Here is a 15,392-nt window from a genome sequence, read left to right on the forward strand (position 1 = left end):
GCTTTTCTGCAGTGACAGCAACCAAAACGAGATTACGAAGTAGACTGGACATATGGGACCCACTTCGGGTGTCACTGTCTCCCATCACCCCCAGATGGGATCATCTAGTTGCAGGAAAACAAGCTCAGGGCTCCCACTGTTTCTGCATTATGGTGAGTTGTATAATTATTTCATTATATATTACAGTGTAATAATAATAGAAATAAAGTGCACAATGAATGTAATGCGCTTGAATCATCCCGAAACCAACCCTCCTCCCCGGTCCATGGAAAAATTGTCTTCCACAGAACTGGTCCCTGGTGCCAAAAAGGTTGAGAACCACTGTTTTAAACCACTAAGTTTGTAGTAATTTGTTACAGCAACAATAGGAAATTAATTCAGGTAACCACTAGCCTCATGTGTTTATTTAAATTTAAGTGAATTAAATTTTTAAAAATTTAAATTTAATGTTTCATTCTAGCTATATTTCAAGTCCTTAATAGCAACCTGTGACAGTGGATACCATATTAGACAGCACAGATTATAGATCTTTGCTGAAACTTCCATCCAGCAACATTGGATTGTGTTGTTACAGAGGTCTCTTTGCCTTACCCCAGATATCCTACCACCAGAGTAGATTTAGTAAAGCTAAAATAAACAAACTCCCCTTAATTCCAAACCTCCTTGTCAGTGGCAGTAGCCCAGAAGACTATCCCAAGTAGTAGATGTGATCTTGGCTCAAAAATTTATTTGATACAATTCTTTCAGGAATCAAATGGCAGCCCACAGACAAGGGAAGGGAGAGACAGTCCCACTACAAGTCCTGCTCTTTAGTAGCATCCCCTGCATGGAAAGAATCATAGATAATGTTCAAGTGGGGTGGAAGTTCACACATCCCATGAGGAACCTCTCTATCCTAACTCTAAGTTCAAAGTATTTATTTTGTTTTCTCCATGGCTTATAAGAGTTGGATTGTTTGTTTATTGTTAGGCTGATGATGTTTCTATTCCAGAACAGTAGATTGGGTTCATTGGTGATGTCTTCCATTTCTTGATATCCTAAAACTGAAGAGAGATATGTTGGGCTTTTATCTAATTCCGTTCTGAGTAAAATAAAAACTGGAATAATGCATTCTGGAATTGTTTTCCACTAACTCCTATAAAAGAGGCTCCTCTTTTGTACTCTTCAACTTATTCACAGTTTAAAACGTAGCTGAGAAGTATTTCAGTAGATAGAAACTAGCTCTAATTCAGTATTTTTCAGCCACAGGAGGTGAACTTTCTCCACACAGTAAATATAAGCCAGGTGGATTCATTGTCTTAAGAGGAATCAGACATTCAGATTCATGTGCAAAGATTCAGTTCAACATGATGTGCTAAGCAAGGGGAAATATTTTTTTAAGTCATGAAATATCTGAATAAGTAAGACAATTATATGAAAATGTGTGAAAATGCATATCATAAGCATTAATATGCATTCATATGAACGTATGCCCAACATACATATGATTACCAAAGAAGACCATTACAGGCATACCTTGGAGATATTGCAGGTACAGTTCCAGACCACTGCAATAAAGTTAATATTGCAATAAAGCAAGTCACATGAATTTTTTGGTTTCCCAGTGTATACAAATGTTTTAAGTGTGCAATAACATCATGTCTTTAAAAATGTGTGTACTGTGATTTTTAAAATACCTAAAAAATGCTAACCATCATCCAAGCCTTCAGTGAGTCGTAATCTTTTTGCTGGTGGAGGGTCTTGCCTGGGAGTTGATGGCTGCTAACTGGTCAGGGTGGTGATTGCTGAAGGTTGGAATAGCTGCAGCAATTTCTTAAAATAAGACGACAATGAGTTTGCTTCATCAATTTACTCTTCCTTTCACAAAAAATTTCTCTATAGCCTGCAATGCTGTTTGATAATATTTTATCCACAACAGAATTTCTTTCAAACTTGGAGTCAATCCTCTCAAACCCTGCTTTACTTTATCAACCAAGTTCATGTAATATGCTAAATCCTTTATTGTCATTTCAACAATCTTTACAGCATCTTCACCAGGAGTAGATTCCATCTTAAGAAAGCACTTTCTTGGCTCATCTGTAAGAAGCAACTTCTCATCTGTTAAAATTTTATCATAAGATTGCAGCAATTAAGTCACATCTTCAGATTCCACTTCTAATTCTAGTTCTCTTACTATTTCCCCCACATCTGTAGTTACTTCCTCTACTGAAGTCTTGAACCCCTCAAAGTCAGCCATGAACACTGGAATCAATATCTCCCAAACTTCTGTTAATGTTGATATTTTGACCTCTTCCCATGAACCACAAATATTTTAAAATGATATCTAGAATGGTGAATCCTTTCCAGAAGGCTTTTAATTTACTTTACCCACATCTGTCAGAAGAATCACTATCTATGGCAGCTATAGGCTTACAAAATGTATTTCTTAAATAACAAGACTTGGAAGTCAAAATTACTCCTTGATCTATGGGCTGTAGAATGGATGTCATATTAGCAGGCAAGAAAACAACATTAATCTCATTGTACATCTCCATTAGAGCTCTTGGGTGACCAGGTGCATTGTCAGTGAGAAGTAAAATTTTGAAAGGAATCTTCTTTTTCTGAGCAGCAGATCTCAAATGTGGGCTTAAAATATCGATAAACCATGTTGTAAACAAATGTGCTGTCACCAGGTTTTGTTGTTCCATTTACAGAGCACAGGCAGAGTAGATGTAGCATAATTCTTAAGGGTCTTAGGACTTTCAGAATGGTAATTGAACATTGGCTTCAACTTAATGTCACCAAATGCATCAGCCCCTAACCCTGTCCTTTGAAGCTTTGAAGGAAGGCATTGACTTCTCCTCTCTAGCTGTGAAAGTCCCAGATGACACCTTCTTGCAATATAAGGCTGTTTCATCTACATTGACTATCTGTTGTTTCATGTATCCAAGTTCATTCGTTATTTTAGTTGGATTTTCTGGATAACTTGCTGCAGCTTCTACGTCATCACTTGCTGCTTCACCATGCACTTTTATGTTATGGAGATGGCTTCTTTCCTTCAACCTCATGAACCAACCTCTGCTAGCTTCAGACTTTTCTTTTGCAGCTTCCTCACCTCTCTCAGCCTACGTAGAATTGAAGAGAGTTAGGCCCTTGCTCTGGATTCAGCTTTGGCTTAATGGATGTTATGGCTGGTTTAATCCTCTATCCAGACCACTAAAACTTTCTCCATATCAGCAGTAAGGCTGCTTTTCTTTCTTATCATTCTTGTGTGTGCTAAAGTAGCACTTTTAATTTTCTTCAAGAACTTTTCTTTTGTACTCATAATGTGACTGTTTGTCACACGGGGCCTAGCTTTATTACTTATCTTGGCTTTTGACATGCCTTCTTCACTAAGCTTAATCATTTCTAGCTTTTGATTTAAAGTGAGAAGCATGATGAGACTCTTCCTCTCAATTGAAAACTTACAGGCCATTGTAGGGTTATTATTTGGCCTAATTTCAACATTGTTGTGTGTCAGGGGATAGGGAGGCCCAAGGAGAAGGAGAGAGATGGGGTACAGCCGGTAGGTAGAACAGTCAGAACACACATTAATCACTTAAAACGCCATCTTATATGGACGAGGTTCATGGCACCCCAAAACAATTACAATAGTAACATCAAAGGTCACTGATCACAGATCACCATAACAAATATAATAATAATGGAAAAATTTGAAATATTGTGTGAATTACCAAAATGTGACAGAGAGACACCAAGTGAACAAATGCTGTTGGAAAAACGGTGCTGATAGACTTGCTCGATGCAGGGTTCACAAACCTGCAATTTTGTAGAAAACACAATATCTGCAAAGTGCAATAAAGCAAAGCACAATAAAATGAGGTATGTCTGTGGTTTTGAAATCTTCTCCTGGTATATCTATTTTCAGATAGGTATGTCACTGTCTTTAAAATCACTGTCACCTTTAAATTTTTCCTTAGAAAGACTGTCATTTAAATAGTATTCTCAAATAGGATTTCCTGGACCATTAGCACATATTTTTCCTACAATAAACTCATAGTTTGTCTTTTGATAACAGTATATGTCATTTGCATCTTATCTTCAAATCCACTCCCTGCAGTCTCTTTGCTCCCATGGGGGCTATTACATTCTCTATTTCCAAAGTTCTCTTGCCTTCCAATTAAGTTTGGCCAATCAGAAACTGTGGCAGATCTGAGGGTTGTAGGAGGGGAAATAAGCACATTATTTCTCTTTTGCTCTATGCTTCAGATGACATATCTAGCAGTGGCTGCATCTTTTCCATCTCCATTGATCCATTACCTTGTGTGTTCCATGAGATGCTCCTGAATCCTTGTGTGTAACATGAGATGCTCCTGAATCAATGGTTCCTTTTATGCTTAATGAGGTTTGAGTGTGTTTTTATTACCAGTTATCACAATGACATTATCCTTAATTTTTCATCACTTAATCTTATTCCAATGTAGTCTCAGATACTCACCTTCTTCAGCAGGAAGGGATTTATCATTCTCCAGGTCTTATAGTAAATGGCAAGAGCAAAGGTTCACTCATCTTAGGTATTTTCCTATAATAAGTTTCTTTCTAACTCTGAGCTAAGGAAACAAATTAGTTTAGTCTTTCAGGTATCTCCATCTCTCATAAATCTCAATTCGCTCTTTATGAAACCATTGGAGAAAATAGAATCCATAATAAGGCTTAGAAATAAGAATTAAAAGTCACTAAATAACTTTAGTAGAAATATATATATATATATTATATATATATATTATACACACACACACACACACACACACTATTTGTACCTGGCAAACATCAAACATTAGTTAACTTCAATTTTTTTTTTTTACTGTATTAGCCATAGGACACTGTCAAATGCCTTCAGAATTATTACTGAGGTGTAGGGATAAATTTTCCAGGCCCAGGCAGGGGTGAGTCTCAGGAGTCAGTGTTATCTGAATTGAAATACGTAAGTGTACAGTCCTAAATATTGTGAGGCAAAGTCAAAGTCAAAGGTGGTTCCTTAAAACTAGGTATGCATCTCCTGTGGATATGATAAAACAATAACTGGGAAGGGGGAGGGAAGGAGAGGAAAGACTTATGCAGAGCTGAAGGGTACTAATTAAAAGGACAGGAAAACACCTTCCACTTTTGGCTATCAGTGGACTGTCTCATTTCATATCGCACTGAAAACAACTAGAAATCTCAAAAAATGTTTTCTGAAAATTTGTTTGAAGGCATTAAAGGGACGTCAAAGCACCAAGGACTTGAAAGGTCGTGATTTCAGAAAGAAGTTCTGAGAAGTGGGTACAACATCTAGTTATGCTTTTCTTTTCAAGGAACATCAGCATCTTTTCCATCTCTATGGATCAAGTTACCTTGTGTGTTCTGTGAGATACTCCTGAACCACTGAAATAAGTTCCCTTTTATGCTCTGACATGTGTTTGACAATTCATAACTAGAACTAAGAACCTGACAAGCTGGTTAGAGTTTTTGGCAGTCTCAAGGGATTTTTTTAAAAATGAAGATCAAGGTCTGCCAAGGAGGAGAAGCCCTGGAAAATACCTCATATTTTCAGTTGAAACTCCTGAGGAGCAAAGCCTAAATAGTAAAGGAAATTGACCAGCCTGCAGGAAGGCTGAAACTCAGCTCCTTGTTAGCTCAGTTTGAGAGGAGATGAAATAATCTGCCCTAACCTAACTTTCTTCAAGAAGCAAAAGTAAATTCTCTTTGGAAAAAGATAATGTTATCCAGAATCTCTAATTAGCTCTCAATTTTTCATACATGTTTAGCATTCTTTCAATTACCAGGCATACAACAAGACAAAAACAAATAATCTAAAGCCAAGAGAAGAAAAACAGATAATGGAAAAACTACCATAGATGGATAATTTTATCAGAATCTGTTAGAGAAAAAAAGACTTGAATTGAAATACTAGAAATGAAAAACACAAAAACTCAATAAATTGTTTTTAACAGAATATCAGACACAGTTAAGAGAGCATTTTCTAACAGTTTTAAAACTGGGAAGAGAATATCCAGGCTAAAGTACAGAAAGAAAAATGATGAAAATATAGAAAATCATTTAAGAGACAGATGGACACCAGTGAGAAGATCTAACATATGTAATTGGACTTCCAGTAAAAGAAGAGAGAGAGAATGGGTGGAAGCAATACTAGAAGAGATAATGACCAAGGATTTTCTAAAATTAGTGAAAGATGTCAAGCCACAGATCCAAGAAATGCTAAAAACAGTAAATAAGAAAAATATAAATAAAATCTACCTAGGAACATCATAGTAAAATGACTACAAACAAAGAAATATCATTGGGTCAATTGGATATTCAAACACCAAAAAAAAGTTAATTTTATTGGATACAATGTATGGGAAAATATTTTCTCTCATAGTCTTTTAACTCTTATAATGACATCTGAGTAGAGTTCTTATTTTCAATGCAGTCTAATTTATAAATTGTTTTTTAAATAGTATTTCTCATATTCTGTTTAAGAAAACTTTTGTTATTTTATGGTCATGAAGATATTTTCCTACATTATCTTAGAAGTTTTAAAGAACTAAAATTAAGTACAAATCAAAGAAATTCTCTTCATTAGCATACACTAGAAAGGGAGGGGGAAGACAAGCCACTGAGAAATTTTGATGAGGGGAATCTGCAGAACTGGCCTAAAGTGGGGCTGGTAATAGAAAGAAATGGCCAGATATGCTACAGGACAGCTAAACTCTTAGAAATTTTTGTAGAATTAAAAGATAATAAATTGTTTTGTTTTTGGTTTTTTTGATAAACCTACCCAGCCTGCTCAAGGGCAAAGTGCCTAGACTGACTATTTTTCTAGTTTATCAGTTTACCCCCAAAAATGTAAAGGCAAAATTTACTTTTCCCTGAAATGTTGGCAATGACTCTGTTTGTCCTGAATTGCAGTTCCCTCTCTCCAGACCTGCTTTATTCCCCTTCCCTTCACAGACATTTGTGACCTAAATACCATCTCAGTGTTTACTTCTGGAGAATCCACCCACCAACATCAATTGACTCCTCCTACACGAAAAACAGAGTAAAACGAAACTTACTGTTCTCAGACTGCTCAGACTGTCCACAGATTTCTCCTTTTCTCTCTTCTTATAAGTCTATACTTTGCCTTTGTTTCTTAACAACAATCTAATGACAGCTCTCACTTGTATATGTGAGTAAAATATTTCTATGTCATTGGTGACTAAGAAAATCTAGAAATTGTTCTTTGACACTACAGAATTGAAGAAAAGTTAAACATAACATGTATATCAAGAACCCTAACAAGTCTATAGAAGAAACATTTAATACAAAAGGAAACAGGTGAAATAGGCACATCATAAAATAGTATATCAAAAGGTCAATAAATATAAAAAAGTACTCAAAATCATTAGTCATCAGTATAAATTGAAACTACAATGTAATACCACTAAACATATAACAAAATGGCTAAGATGTAAAAGGTCAACAATAATTATGTTGGTGAGGATATGGAGCAACCAGAATTCTCATATGCTGCTGATGGGAGTGTAAATTGGCTCAAATATTTTAGAAAACTCTTTGGCAATATATGCTAAAACTGAACATGCACATATGCTAAGACCCAACTACTCCACTACTGGGAGAAATACCAAACAGAAGTGTGTGCATATATTTACTAAAAACATGCACAAGAATGTTCATAGTAACTTCATGTGTGATAACCCCAAACTGGAGTCAACTAAAAGGTCCATCAACAATAGAATGGCTAATATATTTTACCCATACAAAGGAATACTATAGCATTGAAAACAAATGGATGAAAGCTGCACAAAAGCAAAATGAATGAATATCTCAGGCATAATATTAAGCAAAAATTTAGGCATAGAATGGTACATACTGAATATTATGGACTAAACTGCACACACACACACACCCCTAAAATTTCATATGTTGAAGCCCTAACTCCAAATGTGACTGTATGTGGAGATAGGGCCTTTAGGTAGATAATTAAAATTAAATGGGGTCATAAGAGTGGAGCCCTAATCTATTGGACTTGGGTCTTTATAAGAGGAGGAAGAGACACCAGGAGTGTGTCCACACAGAAGAAAGGCCATGTGAGGACACAGTGAGAAGGTTGCCGTATACATGCCAGGAAGTGTTCTCACCAGAAACCAACCCTGATGACACCTTCATCTTGGACTTTCAGCCTCAGAGTGTGAGAAAATTAATTTCTATTATTTAAGCCACCCCATCTGTGATACTCTGTTATGGCAGCTCAAGCAGACTAATATGATTCCATTTATAGATAAAGTATTAAGAAAGAAAAACCTAATCTGTGAAATTGGAAGTAAAGTTTACTCCTGTCAAGGAATGAAGGTTGCAATGACTAGGAGAAGACATGAGGGGGACTTCTGGCATACTGCTGGTGTCCTATTTCTTGACCTTAGTGGTGAATACATGAGTGTTACTGTTGTGAAAATTTATGGAATTTTAGACTTATGGTATGTGTGGTTCGTTAAGTAGTATACATCAATTTAAAGTTTATTAAAAAATAAACAGGAAACATCAGACTCATCAGGGAAGTCTGACGGATAACAGAAGTGTTCAGGGGGTTTGGATAAAATAAAGCCCTACAATCCCCACCTCATCATGGGAACTGATACAGAACAGGTTTTCTGCTTTCCTTTTCTCTTTTTATTTTTCTCTTATTTCCCAGCGCATACATTCCTTTATGAGAGCCTAAGGAAGCAGCTGTCAATGGAGCTGGTTGTAAAAGGATGAGACAGGAAAAAGCAGGCAGCCGGCCAAAGGTTGCAAGTCAAATAGATTTTTTTTTTCGAGTCTAATCATGTTTCCAATAACAATTTGCAAGACAGCAAGACTGAGCTTATATGGATACTGTCCAGCCAGTTCAATGAACAGGGTCCTCTGAATGATTTCTCAGTAAAAATTATCTTTAGAAAGTACAGACTAAGAATTTATCACCAGTTTAGATCCTGCATGCTATATATATATATTTTAGATAAAACTCTGGAGAATATAAACTTCATCTTTTTTTGCAGTTGTTCATGAATGAATTTCTGAAAGTTGTGGCAAGAATTTTCCAAGATCAGGGAAAATATGGCATTTGATTTTGGAGTTGTGTAACCATAGATCTTGGCTTCAGGAGAGCATCGGCTCTTGCCCACACCTACCCTTGAAGCTGGATTCAGCACATCCCCACATTCATTCCTAAGAATTGACTCCCTTCAAAGGCAATATTAAGCAATATATAGTTTACTGAAGATATGGGAAAATATTTGGGGAAGTAGTTTTATGTTAAACACCATGGAGAAAGCATTCAATAAACATCCCAGTCAGTATATTTTTTCTGCATTCAGGCCCCTTTTAACTTCATACCAATCTGAGGGATTCTCATTCTGATCCTCTCCTTCATTTTCTTGGCTAAATCCTTTCTGCTCCGTGGTCTTCTGGAAGTCCAATCCCAGACAGGCAACCATCCTGATGTATGCACAGCTGACTGGGAAAGCTCATCCAATCTTTGCCTTCCATTTCTTTCTTATCAGTCCTGTGGGCTTTACCAGTCTTCCATATCCCACTGGAACTTTGGGTGAAAAATTTTTGTCCAAAGCATTACCTGTACAGGCAGAAAGGTGGGAAACATCCTTTGGGTTCTTGTTTTGATTAATAAAAACTTAGCTTAGAATCAGGACACCTCGAGCCCTTAACTGCTCAGTGCTACACATTCCTCATACGTTTGAACATCTGTGGAACATTTGGGGACACAAAAATTGTGGTGGTATGAGAATACAAGGTGTTGTTATTCTTGCATCTTGCTCCCAAGATTCTGACCTAAATGCAGAAAAGCAGTAAGGACACCAGCCTATGACAGTTGGCCATGGTTAACAGCACAGCTTGTGCATCATGTACAGATAAAAGAATCTCCTTTTCTTATAGCATGTATCCGAGAAATAGCACCTTCACAATTTGTGTCATTTCTTTTTGATGGCCCCCAAACAAAACAGTGACTGAGATAATAAATGCTTTTACTTTGGATTGATCAAAATGCCCTGTGGTGAAACTGCTCTAGTTTAATGCAGTGCAGAGTGAGCCACACACGGTGTGAAAACTGCCATCCTTGGAGGAGAAATGTCAACACCTGGGTTTTTGTCACTTAGCCTATCTTGAAGATTGGGCTGGTTATGTTGCTTTCTTTGTTCCTATCTGTGCGCTAATTCACACTTAAAAACTGATTGTTGACTAACTACTATTTGCAAAGCACCTTGAAATATAGGGGTTATAAAGATAAAATAAGGTAATTTCCATCTTCATTAAGTTTACAGTTACTCAAGGAAGATATACACAGAAAACAAAACAAAGAACCATAAACAATAAAGACAAAGTAGAAGTAGAAGAAGGAGAGATTATTTATTGCCTGAGGGAATTAGGGGAGCCAGAATGGTCTTTTCAAAAAGCAAATCTGCTCATGTCTTTCCTTTTTTTTTTTTAACATCTTTATTGGAGTATAATTGCTTTACAATGGTGTGTTAGTTTCTGCTTTATAACAAAGTAAATCAGCTATACATATACATATATCCTCCCTCTTGCGTCTCCCTCCCACCCTCCCTATCCCACCCCTCTAGGTGGTCACAAAGCACGGAGCTGGTCTCCCTGTGCTATGAGGCTGCTTCCCACTAGCTATCTTTTTTTTTTTTTTTTTTTTTTTTTTCCGGTACGCGAGCCTCTCACTGTTGTGGCCTCTCCCGTTGCGGAGCACAGGCTCCGGACGCGCAGGCTCAACGGCCATGGCTCACGGGCCCAGCTGCTCTGTGGCATGTGGGATCTTCCCAGACCGGGGCACGAACCCGTGTCCCCTGCATCGGCAGACGGACTCTCAACCACTGCGCCACCAGGGAAGCCCACTAGCTATCTATTTTATATTTGGTAGTGTATATATGTCAGTGCCACTCTATCACTTCATCCCAGCTTACCCTTCCCCCTCCCCATGTCCTCAAGCCCATTCTCTATGTCTGTGTCTTTATTCCTGTCCTGCTCCTAGCTTCTTCAGACCCTTTTTTTTTTGAGTCCATATATATATGTTAGCATACAGTATTTGTGTTTTTTTTTCTTTCTGACTTACTTCACTCTGTATGATACACTCTAGGTCCATCCACCTCACTACAAATAACTCAATTTCGTTTCTTTTTATGGCTGAGTAATATTCCATTGTATATATGTGCCACATCTTCTTTATCCATTCATCTGTCAGTGGATGCTTAGGTTGCTTCCATGTCCTGGCTATAGTAAATAGAGCTGCAATGAACATTTTGGTACATGACTCTTTTTGAATTATGGTCTTCTCAGGGTATATGCCCAGTAGTGGGATTGCTGAATAGTATGGTAGTTCTATTTTTAGTTTTTTAAGGAACCTCCATACTGTTCTCCATAGTGGCTGTATCAATTTACATTCCCACCAACAGTGCAAGAGGGTTCCCTTTTCTCCACACCCTCTCCAGCATTTATTGTTTCTAGATTTCTTGGTGATGGCCATTCTGACTGGTGTGAGATGATATCTCATTGTAATTTTGATTTGCATTTCTCTAATGAGTAAAGATGTTGAGCATCCTTTCATGTGTTTGTTGGCCATCTGTATATCTTCTTTGGAGAAATGTCTGTTTAGGTCTTCTGCCCATTTTTGGATTGGGTTGTTTGTTTTTTTGCTATTGAGCTGCATGAGCTGCTTGTACATTTTGGAGATTAATCCTTTGTCAGTTGCTTCATTTGCAAATATTTTGTCCCATTCTGAGGGTTGTCTTTTCGTCTTGTTTATGGTTTCCTTTGCTGTGCAAAAGCTTTTAAGTTTCATTAAGTCCCATTTGTTTATTTTTGTTTTTCTTTCTATTTTTCTAGGAGGTGGATCAAAAAAGATCTTGCTGTGATTTATGTCATAGAGTGTTCTGCCTATGTTTTCCTCTAAGAGTTTGATAGTGTCTGGCCTTACATTTAGGTCTTTAATCCATTTTGAGTTTATTTTTGTGTATGTTGTTAGGGAGAGCTCTAATTTCATTCTTTTACATGTAGCTGTCCAGTTTTCCAAGCACCACTTATTGAAGAGACTGTCTTTTCTCCACTGTATATTCTTGCCTCCTTTATCAAAGATAAGTTGAACATATTTGCATAGGTTTATCTCTGGACTTTCTATCCTGTTCCATTGATCAATATTTCTGTTTTTGTACCAGTACCATACTGTCTCGATTAGTGTAGCTTTGTAGTATAGTCTGAAGTCAGGGAGCCTGATTCCTCTAGCTCCGTTTTTCTTTCTCAAGATTGCTTTGGCTATTCGGGGTCTTTTCTGTTTTCATACAAATTGTGAAGTTTTTTATTCTAGTTCTGTGAAAAATGCCATTGGTAGTTTGATAGGGATTGCATGGAATCTGTAGATTGCTTTGGGTGGTATAGTCATTTTCACAGTGTTGATTCTTCCAATCTAAGAACATTGTATATCTTTCCATCTGTTTGTATCATCTTTAATTTCTTTCATCAGTGTCTTATAGTTTTCTGCATACTGGTCTTTTGTCTCCTTAGGTAGGTTTATTCCTAAGTATTTTATTCTTTTTGTTGCAATGGTAATCATGTCTTTCCTTTACTTACACCCCTCCAATGGCTGCCCAGCACATTCAGAAAAATATTAATTAATTAAAATGTGAGCATTTCAAACCAATCTCCAGCTTTTTAGTCAGTCTCAAATCCTGCTATTCTCTCTCTTATTCATTGTTCTTCAGCACACTGGTCTGAATATAGATTTTTTTTAAATAAATTGTTAACTGGTTGCATTTCTTGTGTTTACTGTATCAAGGGGGCCCCTCTTGTAACATGGAAAAAACAATGGAGCCATCTTGTAATACTTTGAGTAAAGAGTCAAAATTCCCAACAATAGATGGTAGGGGGAAAGAAAGAAGGATTTAGGCTACATCTTTGTATCACATCCATAGCACTGTGCTTGGGTTTTAAAGTGGTGTCCTTCCATAGTAGCCCCAGAATGCAAAATTAGGAAAGAACTGTTATGGAAAAGCCTTCTCCAACTATATGTCTTTTGCAAGTTTTATGGTTTTATACATGAAATAATACTTTTAATAATAATAATAGTAGCAACTAGTATTCATTGAGCACTGTGCTATGTACATATGCCAAGCAGCAGTGCTAATTCTTTACACATATCTTTAGGTTAATTCCCTCCAAACCCTGAAGTATTACTATTACTATTATTATCTTCTAGATGAGAAAGTAAACTGAGTCAGTTCAATATGTTGCACAAGAAAATAACTTGCTATCTAGAGTGGTATTTAAAATTACATTTTATATCTCTTAATGTCAATATAATAAATTTTGTTAAACTGTAGCAAAGCTTTCTGGATTCTGGATTATTCCAAGCAGCGTTTCCACCTGTGATATATTTTTAAGACCTAGAAATACAAAACTATTGTGAATGATAGTTTGTATTCGTCCCTAGACCTGGGCCTGGAGACCTGGAGATGAGCACAGTAACAAGTGTGTGGGCAAATTATTTTTATGAATAAAAACTATACCTTTGTTTTCTTAAACCAGTTTAATTAAATACAAGTATATATTTTGAAAATTTCTAGAAAGACATTAGAAATAAATAGTGTTATTTTCAATAACCGAGACTATGATAAAAATTCAGTAGTCTCCAGTGCTATCAAATCTCAATGCTTCTTCAAAGTGATACATTCTACAGTAAGAAAGGACTCTCACATCAGGTTTTAACTGAGATCCACATCCTAGGGGTCATTTCTTTACCGAGTTTAAGGCTCTCCTGTGGAGCTTGAGAATCCAATTATTAAACACGCTTAAGTGAGACTCATGAGTTGGCATTTTAACCTTTTAATTGAGTAATCAGGGAGAACATTTTTTAAAAAACTTTTCTGGGGCACACTCAAAGTTCTTCTTTGCTAAGGAAAAAAAGAACCCAGTAACATCTTCTTATTTGATTAAGGGAACATAAAAACTGGGATAGAAAAACCTCCATCTCTGACAGAGTAGGGTTGCCAGATTTAGCAAATAGAAATATAGGACATCCAGTTAAATTTGAATTTCAGATAAATAATGGATAATTTTTTACTATAAGTCTATCGCATGCAATATTTGGAAGATACTTATAGTAAAAAATTATCCACTGTTTAACTAAAATTCAAATTTAAATAGGTATGTGGTCTTTTTATCTGTCAGGTTTATTACAGAGAGGCCAATTAGATTTCAATTCAATGGATTTTAAGATTGCACTGATGTTTGTCTAGGCCTGACTGAACATTATAAAGGGGAAATGGTAGCACGTTTTTATTACAAAAGTTTCTAAAATTCAAGCACAGAAGGAAAAAACCCACAGAAAACAAGAAAAAATAATTCTGCACTATTCATAGCAGACATGTTGCTAGGTGCTCCCTTCCAGTGAGTGTAGTTCAATCTGACAAAGGATATTGAGATAGAATCCACCAGGGTGCTTCATATTGCCTAGAGGATGATCTGTTTCCTGGGCCACTCTGGGCTGCCATTCTCATCACCATGGAGATACCAAAATTAGCTCCCTAGAGGGTAGATCTGGATGCTTTTCAGCTGATAAATTTGAAAGGGATTTATTTTCTGATTAAAATAAAATCCCACTTATCTTGATATCAGACTTCCAGCTGATTCAGTTATTCATTAAACAGTCATAAATTCACAATTAAAGGGGAAAAACTCAGATGTAGAAAACAGCTGGCACTGGCACATGTTCTATACTTCTTGGCATGAGGTTGTGAGTTAGCTTACCCTTCTTGACTTTAAAAGTGTAATTATAATTTTTTCTGGACTGCGGGTTAGATAGAGCAGGGATGATATTGATTGACTATGAGAATTCAGTGCACTGGGAAACTGTGTTAGATGGAAAATTCTACAAACTAAAAACCCTTCAGGGTTGGTTGGGCTGGGAGCATAATGCCCTCTGCCCTTTAATGGTTCTGAAGGACTCCACTCTCAGGAAGATGAACCTTCAGCAATGGGGAAATGGCTACCTGCACTTTGGGGCTTCCCAGAGGCTAGCTCAGGCCTCATCTTCTGATCTAACTTCCTGTTCCTCTCCTTGCCAAGCCTGAGCAGGGAGGGAAACAGAGGCATTGCCTGAGGACCCAGCCTGGGTCCCCTGACTTCTACCGGGCAGCAACTCCCTGCCTTCCTTGTCCCTCCCCAGCTACCACTGTTGAAGTAGTTCCTTCAAACCCTAGTCTGTTTTACAGTCACCACCTGCTCTGTCTCATAGCATCTTTGTAAGCATATTAGTTTGCTAGCTGCCATAACAAACTACCACAAACTGCGTGGCTTAAACAATAGGAATTTATCAT

General features: G+C 37.0%; 1 protein-coding gene across 2 annotated transcripts in view; it reads left to right on the forward strand.

Annotated features, from left to right (window-relative positions):
• FBXO4 (F-box protein 4) overlaps positions 1 to 15,392 on the forward strand; it is a 371,317-nt gene that overhangs the window by 341,339 nt on the left and 14,586 nt on the right. The window lies entirely within an intron of this gene.

Source organism: Mesoplodon bidens, assembly GCF_964165515.1.
Source record: "Mesoplodon bidens genome assembly, chromosome: 4".
Classification (NCBI taxonomy): Eukaryota; Metazoa; Chordata; class Mammalia; order Artiodactyla; family Ziphiidae; genus Mesoplodon; species Mesoplodon bidens.